The sequence below is a fragment of the Gavialis gangeticus genome, unplaced genomic scaffold (genome assembly GCF_001723915.1).
Source record: "Gavialis gangeticus isolate Ggan-Ray unplaced genomic scaffold, GavGan_comp1, whole genome shotgun sequence".
Taxonomy (NCBI): domain Eukaryota; kingdom Metazoa; phylum Chordata; order Crocodylia; family Gavialidae; genus Gavialis; species Gavialis gangeticus.
Window position 1 is genome coordinate 75,944,608 of NW_017729034.1, and position 14,956 is coordinate 75,959,563.

General features: G+C 44.6%; 1 protein-coding gene across 2 annotated transcripts in view; it reads right to left on the minus strand.

Annotated features, from left to right (window-relative positions):
- Positions 1 to 14,949, minus strand: part of TIAM2 (T-cell lymphoma invasion and metastasis 2) — a 356,145-nt gene extending 341,196 nt beyond the window's left edge. For both annotated transcript variants that reach the window (XM_019526803.1, XM_019526801.1), the window contains exon 1: positions 14,920 to 14,949. The gene's annotated coding sequence lies outside the window, so the exon portion shown is untranslated. The remainder of the gene's footprint in view (positions 1 to 14,919) is intronic.
- Positions 14,950 to 14,956: the final 7 nt, after the last annotated feature.

Genomic DNA, 14,956 nt, shown 5'->3' on the forward strand with positions numbered 1-14,956 from the left:
AGTCAAGCTCAGGAGTTTGGGTGGGAGGTCTGTAGTAGACTTACACCGTTGTGTCCCCTGTGCCATGTTCCCCACAGATTTTAACCCAGAGGGTCTCCAGTCGTCCACCCTGGTCACCAATATCAGCTTGCAGGGAGGTGTAGCTTTCCTTAACATAGACAGCTACACCCCCACCCCTTTTATCTACACGATCCCTTCTGTACAGAGTATAGCCATCTATACCTGTGGTCCAGTCATGGGTGGAGTCCCACCAGGTCTCCATTATCCCCATGACATCATAATTATTTGCATTGAGCAGGAGGACGAGCTCCTCCTGCTTATTCCCCAAGGTCCTGACATTTGTGTACAGGCAGGCAAGTGTCCCCTTGGGGGCTCTTGCCTTGCCCACAGATTGTACCAGGGCTGGGGCAGGGGTCAGCTCCCTTAAGTGCCTTGGCCCGCTGGCTTTGTTGCTCAGTGGGCCAGCAGTGGTGGTAGTCCCCCCATACCCCGGCGGGCTTAGTTTAAAGCCCGGTGAAGCAGGTCAGCCAGTCTGGCTGAGAAGAGGCTCCTCGCCAGGGGAGAGAGGTGGACGCCATCTCTTCCCAGCAGCTCACTGCCCCTCTCGACAAAGAGCGGGCTGTGGTCACGGAAGCCAAAGCCTTCCCGATGACACCAGCGCCGCAGTCTTTGGTTGACTACGTGGATCCTCCTCTCCCTCCTCAGCCCATACCTCGAGCCTGGGAGGATCGACGCCAACACCACCTATGCCCCCAGACCCTTTAGCCCCATTCCCAAATCCCTGTACTGCCTTATGACCCAGCTGGGAGCGCTCCGAGCCATGTCATTGGTGCCCACATGAATAAGAAGCATAGGATATTGGCCTGTGGGCTGGAGGAGCTTAGGGATCCTCTCTGCAATGTCCCGGATGCAGGCCCCTGGGAAGCAGAAGACTTCCTGGGCTCAGGGGTTGGGGTGGCAGATTGCCCCCTCGGTCCCTCTCAGGATGGAGTCTCCCACAACAAACACCTTACGTTTTGTCTTGGGGAGAGCGGGGGCAGTAGTTGCAGTTGGGTCTGTGTTGCCTGCAGGAGCTGGCAACTCAGCAGGCTCTGCTGGAGCAGCAAGAGGTGCGTACCTGTTGCTAAGCTCCAGTGGGGCAGGGGCCTTGGTGCAGTGGGCCATGGGGCCCTCAACCACCTTGGTCCACGCCCCTGACTGGACAGAGTGGGAGGTCCCGGAGTCCTTCTTTGTCCTGGAGGGAGACCGTGGTCTACCCTCCAGCTCCTGGGGGAAAAGGGCCTGGCAGTAGGATTTGATCTCCTGCTCACAGTCCCTGATGGCACACAGTCTCTGGACTGCAGCCTGTAGCTCCTCCAGCTGGCGCACCAGAGACCCCGAAAGGGGGCAGACCGCACACAGGGAGGTGGCCATGCTCCCGGGCCCCAGAGCCTGAAAAAGGGACAGGCAGCCCCTGCAGCCAAGAGCCGGGGCTCCGTGTGCATGGAGCCTGGGACCATGGGCTCCGCCTGGGTGGCCGTCTCTGAAGTGTCGGGGGAGGGGGGGCTGCAGAGCCCGAGGGGACCCTCAGGGTGCGGCACGTGCCCATCTGTGTCATGCCTCTGGTAGGCTGGCTACGGCTGGGACTGTCTACCCTGGGGATTTCACAGGCAGGGCCTCAGGCCCTCCCACATGAACTCCGTGCTAACTCACAGGCCAGCAGACAAGTGCACCTGTTTGCGCAGCCTGTTCGCGTGGCTCCCTGGGGGGCTGGACAAAGCAGGGGCCTGGGCAGGGTTTGACCCGGCCTGGGTCCACTCAGCCACCTCCTCCCACTCAGTGAAGGGTTAATCCCCTCTCACCACAGGCCCCGCTTGCCTCCAGCTGTGCTGGGGGTCGGCGGGCGGCTCCGCAGCTGGTGGAAGGTTTCTGCGGGCGCTTCAGGGGAGTAGGAGTGCAGCAGGCTTTCACCCGCATGTCTCTTGCCACTCTGGAGCCTAACTGGGGCTTTTTTTGCTGTTGGCAGGTCCTTTTAAAATGCGCACATGCGCAGTGGGCCCACCATCGGGGAAGCTGCTCTTGGGCAAGGGGGGCCCTGCCCTACTGGAGGGGGACTGGTGAGGACCCCCCTACCTCTCTCTGTCCCTGGGGGGCTGGGCTGGGCTTGACCCAACCCGGCTCCACTCAGCCGCCACCTCCCACTCACCAAGAGGTTAACCGCCTCTCACCACGGGCCCCGCTTGCCTCAATCACCCAAGCTAATTACACAGAATAGACATTACAAAGTATAACACTTTTGCAAATGTGCAACTCCATTACAAACCATGGCAATTACACACAAACTATTAGTATCACTACCATATAATAGCCTGATCACTATGCAATTACAATAGCTCCTATCTCCAGTTTAGATAAATGCAGCACCAGATGGTCTAAGGAAAGCCCCACAAACTGAACGTAATCACCCTAGCTAAACCCAGAAATCAGGGTTTTATCAATTTGCACTGACACAGTGACTTCACCAACATAAAACAGGAGTTAGAGTTCAGTACTGTAAACATGGGACAAACAGGAAAATCCTTCCCTTTCCTTCTGGCTTTACAAGTTGCCTATAAATGTTGCAATCTCTATGCATTTTGTAGTCTCTTATTTGAGGAAGAGCAACAGAGTACGATTAATACAAATACAAGTCTTATGCATTTCAGAAGAAAATAAATGGCCAAAGTCTTACAAAGTTTCCAAATGATAATATCAAAATACACCAAACATTTGGAATATGTAGCAACAGATAGCATGTTAAAATGTTATTGTGCGCCAATATCAAAATATTTACTGAGCATTGCAAAACTTATTTCCAATATTTTTTCATAAATACATGCTACTTTTTACACCATGTTGATGCAATCTAACTGATTTAATTAGAATAATAACTGGCCCTTCACCATTCTCTGTAAACTAGAAATGTCCTCCAGGCAGACTATATACAGGCTAAGTTATTATTGGTCTGAAAAATGTATTCTTACTTCTCATTCTTCCCAAAGAGACTTGCTAACTTCTTGATGTGTTATCTCACTTTAAAGTCTTTTTTTAAACAATGTCAAAAAAGCAGTGTTATCAGAATACTAATTGTGCTAATGCATAATGAGTAAAAACATGACTATAAAAGCTATAAATGGTCACATTTTTTTCTAGTTTGTAATAGTTAGTAGTATAAAATGTGTACTGCTTCTTTGTCCTTTTCAATGTAAAAGGACTTTAAAATGTCTAGTCCTTCATGAAAAAAAATTCAGGAGAACCTGTAATGATGAGTACTGTTAAAGAAGTACACCTTCTTGATAAAAGCAAATCTTGTTTATTATCTTCATGAAGACTTTACAAATTCTTTGCAGACAACCCTGCACAAAAACCAGCAGCACTCCATGCTCTCGACTGGATCACAAAACAAAATGTGCTCTTTGTTTCAGTTTCTGACAACATCTCTTAGAAACGGTGTACTATTCCCATATCTCCCCTTTTCAAACATCTAGCTTTCCAACTATAACACAACTTTAATAAACCAGTTTTTTCCTTTTTGATAAAGAAACTCCATTAAAACACTAACATTGTTCAAAGTCTTTGTAGTGCTTGGCATAGTCCACTTGATCTGCATGGTGCTGCTTCAGCCTCCCCAGTGACTGAAGTGGGTGTCTGTTCTTGTAGTGGTCACCAACTAGTGGATTTTGATCCACCGGTAGATCTTGGAGTCTCTTGGAGTTGACCGGAGACTGGGGTGGGGGGGCACTGAGTGCCCATGCGCATGCACAGACATGCCCCAGCCCAGCAGGTCAGTCTGTTAGGGAGGGAAGGGCCAGGGGCTAAATCAAGGCCATCGTGGTGAGGGACAGTGCTGCAGAGGCAGGTGCAGGGGTAATTTGAGGGGGACCCCAGCCAGGCAGGACTTTCTGCTGGGGAGGCACACCCCCGAATAATTTTTTCTCCCTCTGCCTTGACCTGCATCCCCTGCTCCCTCACGAGGGGGTGGGGGCTGGCACATGATAGATCTTGGGTTGCTTTTAAATGCCAAAGGCGATCTCCTACTTAAAAAGGTTAGAGACTACTGTTGTAGTGCCTGCCATCTTTGAGCAACTTTCCTGAGTCTGCTTGTGTGCAGTTTTCAACTGTTCACTCTTCAATCTTCCTCCTCTTGTTCAGAAATGTATTGCAAGTGCCTCCTGTTATGCCGAAAATATTGTCCATCCTGAGTCAATACGTCACAAAATTATGGAGAAACCTTATGAATAACCCACACTTTCCGTCCCAGGGTTTCACCGTTATAAAGATGAACTGCATCATTGGGCTTCAGTGCCTGCAATGCCCATGATTCTCCTTTGTCATAGTACTTTTTTTTAGCTTTAGCTTTTTGCTTATACCTATGCAAGTCAGTGTTAGTTCTGTGATTAGGTTGCCTAGACTGACAGTAACTAACTCTCAACTTTCTGTTAAATAAAATCTCAGCAGGTGACAGGCCATGTGCTAGGAGCGGATCTGTAATTCAAAGTTGCTAAATATGGATCACCAACTGGATCACTGGCTTCCTTTAATAATCTCTTTATTATCTTAACACCATTTTCCACAAGTCCATTAGACTCTGGGTATCTCAGGCTCAATGTAACATGCTGAAAACCATAGTCCCGTGCAATTTTTTTAATTCATGCCCCCAAAACTGGGGGCCATTCTCAGATATAACCCTCTATGGAATTCCATGTCTGGAATTTAAGGCTCAGTAGAATCTGCTGTATGGTCACATCAGCCAATAAAGCAATTTCAGGATAGTGAGAAAAATAAATCTAAAACCAACAGGTTATGTTTGCCAGCTAGTATAAACAAATCCCACTTTATACCATGCCTCTTGAATATGATTATCTATTCACATTGATTCCTTCTTATTCTTAGGCTGGTATGCGTCACATTTATGAACAGTTTTTCTATTCATTTATAAGTGGTCAATATAATACCTCCCTGGCCTGCCTTTTGCATTTTTCAATGCCCAGATGACCCTCATGTATTCTGTTAATCATATCTGCTTCTAGTGCTTTAGGAACTACCATCCTTGAACAAAACATCATCAATCACTGAGAGCTCTGCTTTAAACTGATAATATGGCCTTGGTATATAGTGACCAGGCCATCCAGTGGTGATGGATCTGATAACATTCTGCAGTGTGCCATCTTGCACTGTAGCCTCTACAAAGTTTCGCCATATTTCCTCTGATACTGGGTAATATTTTCTTATCCTAGTGACATGCACAATGTCAGATGTCATTTCAGCACCATCAACAGTGTTGTCAACTGCCCTAGACAAAGTACCTGTTCTTTGCCTGGCTTACAGTCTAATCTCAAATCATATTTTTTTTTTTTTTTTTAGTTAAAAAGTCTCTGTAAACTGAGAGGTATATTACCTAGCCCCTGTCTTGAAGTGGTGCCCAGAGATTTCTGGTCAGTGTCTGCCACAACCACTCTTCCATATATAATAAGACATGACTTTTTTTTGCTCCCACGCACCAGAGCTAAAGCCTCCTTCTCTATCTGTGCATATAGGCATTCTGTTTCTGCAAGGGCTCCTGATACGCATGCCACCAGACTTGGGTGATCACCATACTTTTGCAGTAAGGTTGTCCCAATGCCTTCTTTAGAGGCATCGATGGACAATTTGGTTTCTCTTTTACTGTCAAAAAACCTGAGGACTGGGGCTGTTTCAATAAGTTTTTTTTAAACTTTGCAAACTCCTTGTCCATTTTGGCATCCCATGTCCACTGAGTATTCTTTTTTTAGCAGCACTCTCAGTTCGCTGGTGGGCTTTGCAAGGTTTTCTATATATACCTGCTTACACGCGTGACCATTCCCAGGAACTTTTCTTGTGGGGTGGCATGTTTGATATTGCCCTTATTCTCTCAGTAATATTGCAACCCATTTTCTGGTATCTGCTCCCCCCAGTAGGTGATTTCTTTAACTCTAAATTTGCATTACTTCTTATTAAGTTTCAGCCCTGCCACCTTCACTCTGTTGAGGGCTTTCTGTAGCCCCAAATCATGCTCCTCTTTGTTTCTGCCCCATACAAGGATGTCAATGCACACCTTGACACCTGCTACTCCAGCAAAGATTTGTTGCACTTTCCTGTGAAAGATTTCAGGTGCTGATTTGAGGCCAAGGGAGCCTGCAAAAGCAGTATCTCCCAACAGTGTATTAAAGTGCACAGCTTGGAGCTTTTTTCAGCTAAAGGAACATGCCAAAATCCCAAGGATGCATCCAGAATTGAAAAATATTTAGCACCAGCCATTTCACTAAACATATCCTCTCTTGTAGGCAATGGAAAGTGCTCTCTTCTTATGCAACTATTGAGCACTTTTGGATCTAAGCATAATTTAAGTGTCCCATCTTTCTTTTCTCCAATTACTAACAAATCTATCCGTTCAGTAGATTCTTCTACTTTGGTGGCATTGAAAAAAATTGACAATCAGTTCAGCTCTTCTTTTAGTTTTCTTTGTTGGCTAGAGGAACCTTTCTTCCCACATGAATGACTAGATAATTGGGTTCTGACAACTCAATTTTATATTCAGTTTCCAATTTACCAATGTCTTCAAAAACATTGGCCTTCTATAAGTGTGTACTTGGCCTTTGTTACCATATATACTCTCTTAATTAAACCCAAATTCTGGCAGGTTTTTAGTCCCAGTATTAGTATAGTATTTCCTATGACTATTAGGCAAGTTAGTTCAATTTGACCCTTAACTTTTACCTCTAGTTCACATACTCCTTCAATAGGCATGATCTCCCCACTGCAAGCTCTTAGTTTTACATTTTCACTCTTGATCTAGTTTGTTTTTGTTTTAATTTATCAACAATTAGTTCTAGAAGCACATTTACCTGTGCACCCACATCCATTTTATAGTTAATGACCCTTCCATTAGGTTCCAGGGCAACCGTCCAGTCATCTCCTATCTCTGCAACCATGGTCCCCACGTAGAATTCCTCCTCTGTCTTTCATCAGTGTTGTCATGATATACTGCATTAGTTTGCATGCTTTGACTTCTTCTCTGTGTTTGCTGCAGACTGAAAAAGTGGTTATATCACTTGCATGCATTATGCTATTTTTTTAGGGCAGGGCACTGCCTGTTTGGGTGCTTGAGTCCACATTTCTTGCAATTCGGTGCTCTTCCAGCCATAACTTCGTTCCTTGGGCTATCTGTGAATCTTCCTGCTCTCCTTGCTTGCTTTCTGCTTTCACCTTGATTGTTCTTTTGCTTGCTGCTTACTTGGCTACTGCAGCGGTTTCTGATTTTACCTCTGTTCTTTGTAGACTATGGAGTCACGTCTGCTGCCTGGCACACAGTTGCTGCTTTGTCTCAGGGCAAGTTTACATCCTCCAAGAGTTTTTTCTGTAGTTTCAAACCTCCAGTGCCTGTTACTACTTTTACTCAGTTAGCTGCTCAAAGCCACGGTCCGGGCTCATCAGCTTCAGGTCCATTAGGAATTCCTCAAAGGATTCACCCTCTTTTTGCACTCTTTTGTGAAACATGCATCTGTCAAATGTCTCACTTGTTTTTGGTATGCAGCATTCTGCAAACTTCTGTAAGTCGCATAGCTTTTCCTCTCATCCTGGTTTAGCTGTATACTATTAAAAGATATCAAAAGCCTCAAATCCAGCTATACAAAGGAATATGGCTATTTTCTGCTCATCTTCCTTTGCTGCATACCCTGTTGCTTGCATGTATGTGTCAAAACTTTGTTCACATTTTTTCCATGATTCAGCAGCTTTACCTGAGATTTTCAGCTCCTTGGTGGTTTTCAGATGCTCCATCTCTCCAGCAGTTTCTTATCTTCTCCTTCACTTTCTTTGGACCCCACTCCTGGTACCAGGTAAAGATGAGTGCTGTTAAAGAAGTACACCTTCTTGATAAAAGCAAATCTTGTTTATTACCTTCACGAAAAGACTGTACAAATGTTTTGCAGACAACTCTCGTACAACAACCAACAGCAGCACTTGCTGGATCCACTCAAACAGATCACAAAACAACACGTGCTCTCTGTTTCAGTTTCCAACAATTTCTCTTAAAGAGACAATCTGCTATTCCCACAGGACCTAAACACTGGCAACTTACATTTGTTTCAAATTTCTTATTTTGTTAAGATACACTTAAGAGTATCAATAATGATTCTGCAGTTGCTTATTTCCAACAAACAATACTATCTTCACTGACCAGCAGTGCTTAAAGCCCAAATATTTGAATGTAACATGAAAACTATGTTAAAACTGACTTCCCTAACTTATTTTTTTCTAGCTTGGAAAATGAAAAGGGGCTTATTATTATATTTATTACTAAAAATAAGAGATGCATCAGATGTTCAAAGTCCTTCCCCTCGTCTACAAAGTCATTTTTTATACTTAAGAACACTTTTAGATAACAGGCAGGCACACTGAAGCAAACAGACTTTTTGCCATAGACTTCAGTGAGGCTATGGTTTGTAAGCTGACTGTGCTCATTACAGAGCCACATTTGCCTTTTGTTTTAAGCTCAAGATAATATTGTGCTTTGAAGTGCAGAACAGAAATCTGATGAGACCATTTTCCTTGATGCAGAAACCAAGTATCTAGCCATTTTTTTGCCACATTTGATAGAAATATAGACTAGATACAACATTAACATGTGCATAGACATCCTTCTCTTCATTCATCAGAACAAGCAATAATGTATACCAGAATGCACAGAACTAATCAGACATAGTAAGTCTAGACAGGAAAAAGTGCTTTCCATCGAGTTCAGTTGGTTGGAAAAACCTCAACAAAATGCAGGCTAACATCCTGTGTCTCAGCCTAGCCGGGTCACTGAGCCCATTTGCAGTTCAGGCCCATGCCAGGATAAGAAAACTTTTGACATCTTTTGCAGTGTTTTGCCCCAGCTGAAGCTAAGGGATATACGACTAGGAATTTTGGGGTAGAGTCGTCCCCCAAAGCCACCACATGGAAGTGGAGATCACTGCTCTACAACTTCCCAGGGACCAACCAAGGACCCCTTGCACCACAGAAGGACCTGGATCTCTAGTTGCTCCATGAGGTGCCATGAACCCAAGGAGCAGCTCAAACTCTTCCGTGTGGGCCCCTTTATCCAGCCTGTTGCCAAGTGTTGCCAGTCGTGCACCCCTATATGTATCCACTTGTATGAGCCCACAAGACCCAGACTACCTGGGCATGGGTGGAGTCTCCCCAGAAGGGGTGCAAACTATAAACTATACCTCATTGTTAAGAGCATTTATGTTGCATTTGATGTTTTCCTTTGTTTCACTGGATTTGTTTTTTTTAATATATCTGTCCATTGTGTTTACACAACTTGCGAGGAGGGGGGTTTGTTTATGTGAGACACCCCAAGTAAATTCAGTGGTCCCAGATTTCTCATTGGGGTTCAAGCCACAGTGGAGCCTTACTGGGTACCCAGAAATATGAACCCAGCCCTTACCTGGATATTACAATGGACAGTAAGCTGAATCTGAGCCAGCACTGTGCCCCTATTGTGAAGGAAGCCAACAGCATACAATCTGGGGAGTCCAGCAGAAGGCAACAAAAATGGTTACGTGGCTAGGGCACATGATTTCTGAGGAGAGGCTGAGGGAACTGGGTTCATTTAGTTTAGAGAAGAGAAGACTGAGGAGGATTTAATAGCAGCCTTCAACTCCCTGAAGGGAGTTTGAAAGAGGATGGAGCTGGACTGTTCTCAGTGGCAGCAGATGACAGAACAAGAAGCAACGATCTCAAGTCGCAACAAGGGAAGTTTAGGTTAGATATTAGGAATTATTTTTCTCCTAGTGAGAGAGTTAGCACTGGAATAGGTTACCCAGAGAGGTGGCAGAAGCTCCATCCATGGCGGTTTTTAAAACCTGGTTAGACAAAGCTTTGGGTGGGATGATATAGTTGGGGCTGGTCTTGCTTTGAGCAGAGGGTTGGACTACATGACCTCCTGAGGTCCCTTCCAACACCAAACTTCTATGGGCTATAAAAAGAATACGATAATACAGATACCGCCAGGTACTAGGATTTTGATGCATTCACCTGAATTCTAATGGGGGGGGGGGGGGGGGTGCTACTTTGAAGCCATGCAGAAGGCGAGGTGGGGTAGCACCTTAAAGACTGACAAATTAGGCTGTCACCTACAAAAGCTTGCGCCTCTAGAGAGGCCCAAGCTCTGTAAGATTTTGATACCTGGAGCACACTTTTTTCCTGGATTAAAATTGGCAACACATTTAATTTTCATACCTGAAAAGTTATGTATGCATATTATAACAGTACACTGCCTGCATCCGTATACATCTCTCTCTCTCATATATATACACACACACACACGCACATATACACACACGTTCTGGGGAAAAAAACTGAGATATTCTATTCCCCTGCCACAAGAAAGCATGCCAGTACAGAGATGTATTGTTAAAAAAAGTTGTGCCCTGTTCTTTCCACTGTCTTCTACCTCCCAACCCCTGGTCTGTACTTCAGAAGGCATGGGCAGCTCCCACTGCTAAGGCTGCTCCTGCAAGGTCTCACATCTTAGTAACTCTCACAGTGAGACAAGTCACAATGGACAGTAAGCTGAATAGTAGGCTTGCACAGTGAAGTCCTTTTACAGGCGCTTTGCTTTCTAGGCTAAAGTGTGGTTGTAAATTAAGACAAACAAAAATAGATCCTCTGATGCAAATTTAAAATAAAAACAGGAATAGAAATATACAAGATAAATTGTTTATGTTTAATACAAAATAACCACATTTTATTTTCTAAAGTCATTTTTTCCAATTCTCCAGTTTCCAATTCCTCAAAAATTGAAACCCTGGGAATAGTATCTTTATACTCCGCGAACTACATACCAAAAGCTATTTGTTATATTTTATTACTGAAATACCAGTGAATCAATCAGAACACTAGGCACAATCAATTTATTTTTACTGCTCTTTAGGAGCTAACCATGACATTAGAAGTTGAAGAGGTAGAAGGCAGGAGGGGAAGGAAAGTGACTTTAAAAGAAACAAGTGTTATCTACTATTGTTTGCTAAAATTCTCTTATGGTTTACAGTCTGAATTCTTTGTTGTAGAAGACCCCTGTATTTTGTGCCACCCAAGTGCCTGCTTACATAGATTCCTGTGCAGCACAGCCAATAAGAAATAAGGAGGGAGAACAAAGAAAGAAAGGGAAGGAACACTCCTATTTTAATCATTGCTGACAATAAACCTAGTTTCAGCTGGGATGCCCCAAGCAATAACTACTAGCACATCAACTGCTAATAAAGGCTTCACAAAGCATTTTCTAAGGGGGAACAGACATACATTTCCGTGGTTACACAGTGTGATACACAAGCTGTTGGGAGAGGGAAAAGGAAACTATAAAATATCTCCAGTCCACTAGGGAAGAGCATTGTTTTTGAATCAAGGACAGGCTTCATAATAAATTCCTTAGCTATTGTGTTATATAATCTCATTGGCAGCATTTGTTGAAGTTTCTGCCATATTACTCTAACTTTTGTTAACTGGATTCAGATTTTTAAAGATGAAACGCACGTCGTCTTACAAAGCCATCAAAACAGGCAGCAGAGAGTTCTGTCTCTACTATAAATGCAAACAGGATTTGCCATGGAATTTGTGTGTTAAGCATTGTAACTAAGGGTGGAAAATTCTGCCTCCAGTGAGATATTACGATATTTGATTTAATCAATTCATGTGTAATCCATTCAGCCCAAGTTACTTACAACAGGTAAAACTTTCAAACGCATCTCCATGACCCAGGAACCACTACCTTTCAATGGGACCAAGGCTGAAGTCAATGGAGCTACTCCAACATACACCCAGTAAAGAATCTAGCCACCCTCTTTAAAAAAGATTAAGGTCCCAATCATGCAGACATCTAAGCACATGCTCAACTCTAGGCCCCTTTTACTAATAAGGCTTCAGGATCTGGACTTCCATGTGCAATTGTAAATGTATACGAGACAGTTCTAATGTGACCATGCTGAACTGAGATTTCTATGGCAATTGAACATATTTTTTGGATCTTTTTAAGAGAATCCAATCATTGAAACCAAGTCTACAGCCATCACTACTTTCACCCCTGCACTGAAGACCACTACATTTCTTTACGGCTAAACTCAGTAATAAGGCACTGAACTGAATAAAATGCTGTGGACTTCTTGTAATACATGTGTGGTTTGTTACCCATGCAACATGCACAGCTATGTCCAACCATATGAAGCACATTTGTTCATGTTATTTCATACAGTTCCATCACATGTGATGGTGTACAAAGCCATATGAAGACAAAAGGTCCCTGTTCCCAGAAGCGTATCATCTGTTCTTTGTAGTTTTCTTGGATGTACTTTAAAAGACTTACAACTGTTACCAAGATTATACAATAGGACCTCAATCTTACTTGGGGCCTCTGGGTGTTACTGTTTATATACAAATACAGACATGAAACAGCTTGAAAAACTGGACAGTTCCTATCATTGAAAAAAAGTTAACAAAGTTCACCAAAACAAAACCCGCACACTAGAGAATTAAAAAGCTATTACAACTTTTCAATCATAAAGCCAGCTCAAGGGATAGGAAACACATACTTTGCTCTCTGGAAAAGCTCCTGTTACTTCCACAGCTATTATGCTGAATTCACCACATACATGATAATCATCTATTACTATGGCAGTATTGTCTTAACATCTTAACCAAGATCAGGACTCCACTGTCTTAACCATTCTATAAACAAAGTAAGGAGCAGCTCCTTCCCTGAGGAGCTTTAAAACTAATAGACTTTCCATAAAAATGCTGCATATTTCCAACCTAAGCTTTGTGGTCGACTGGTATTTAAAGCCAATATAAATGCACGTGTTTAACTTTGCTGTTATTTGTCCCCATTGAAGACAGTGAGACTATGGATGGTTTTCCAGTTAAGCATGTGCAAAAGTGCCTGCAAGATTGTAGCCCCACCAGACTGCAAGTCTTGCTCACTTAAAATGTTAGCTTTCAAACTCCACTTACACTAATCTAGTGAACTCATACTACAAAATATCAGTTCCACTACACATTACCTGCGCGCGGGCACACACACACACAAAATCCCATTACATGTAATGAGCTGCTTCAGCTTTACACACCAGTTGGATTCAAGAGAGTGGCCAGGTATCTCAACATTAACTTGGTTTCAGTAGGAGTTCCTGAGGTGCAAAGAATGCTGCATGGGGTCCCTACAGAGTCTGATTACATCCTTGGATTCACATGCACAGGAGCTCCATACGCACAAAGACAAAATTCCCCTCCCTTATCCCCAGATATTAAATTTGGTACAACTATTGTTTTCACACACACAGCTACGCTCAAATTTGCACTAATATACTGTACTTTTTATTTACATTGCCATTTCCAAATAGTTTCTTTCCTCTTTATTTTACCTCTGCTTTATAGTTTAAAGAGAGGAAGAGCTAGCAAGGCGTCCTGAACTAAGACCTACCTAAACTAGTTGCATTGCATGCTTGTAGTCTGATAACAACTTGCTTTGCAGATCCCCCCTGGAAAAATAAAGTGATGCCTGTGACAAAGAAAAGCCCCTCTCCTCCCATCAGGGTATATACTTCTTATACTAAAACAAATAGCTTCATTATTTGTTTAAAGGGCATTAAAAGAAGCAGGTGCCCCCTGATTTAATAAGTAGGTCACCAGCCGTGGCAGCTGGAGGAGGGACAACATCCATAACAGGGTAGATTGGTGGCAGCAGCCCCTGTCTTATTTGTGAATAATAGCCTTATCACAACACTCTGATGCCTTAATCATTACAAGTGTCACCAGACAGGCAGTGCCTGGGGCTAGTGGAGCCTAAGCTCAGGGATAGCTCCAGCTGGATGGGGTTTAGCGCAAGGCTGCACAGCTTTTTCCAATAAAGCCTCGCTTCCATGAAAAAGTTGCACTAAGGTTACTCCCAAGCTTTCACCAACCTCCTGAATAAGCAGTTCCCCCCACTCCCCACCCCTTTAAGGGATTTTAAACCTTAGCTGCAGAACCCCAGGCTTCCTCCCAACATCATTTTGTTTTCAAGACCCAGTTTCAGGGGTTTCTGAGGCACACAGCAGCCAGCTGTCCAGTTCAGCGCTTCCCAACCTTTTTAGACTGGAGACACCTCTGGATAGGATCAAGGCACCCACAAAAATAGCCGGCTCTTAGCTTTAGGGTTGTTGGTTGTAGCTGTGCTGGTCTAAGGACATACAGGCAAGATAAGGTTGTTTGGGTAGATGAGACATATCTTTTATTAGACCAACTAAACAGTTGGAAGAAAAATTGTTCTTTGCAAGTTTTCAGGCTTGGAAAAAAAGAGAGTGTTCTTTGCAAGCTCTGCCCAAAAGCTTGCAAAGAGCATTCCCCCCCACAGCTACTTAGGTGGCCTAATAAAAGATAATCACATCCACCTAAAGAACCTTGTTGGCTCTTAGCTTTCCACTCTTCTTTTTTCAGAGCCGAGTGAAATAACCAGAGCAGGTTTCTGTTCCTCCTCTGGGGAAGAAAGCGCCCCCTCCCCCAGCTACGGATGGATTGCTGCGGGGAAAGTCTCGGGTGCGGCGCCTCGCCTGCCCTGGCATCCCCGCGGGGGGGCTCCGCGCGCCCTCGGGTGCCACCCAGCCCGTCCGGTTGGCAATCCCGGGTCTGGCTCCCAAAGCGGGGTGGAAACCAAGCCCTGGGGAGACTCAGAGAGAGAAGGGCCAGCTGCCGGCGGCCTCCGGAGCTCACCTGGAGGCGAGGCAGGGTCAGCTTTGTGCCAACTGGCTCGGGGGTTGGCACGGGATCCCGCCCCCGGCCGTCCTGTGCAGAGGCTGAAGCGGCCGGCGCCCGGCCAGGAGCCCGCGGGAGGGGGCAGCGACGCAGCCCCCGGCGCGCCCCGCTTACCTGGCGGCGCAGCTCCGCGCGGGGAAGTTTCTGACCC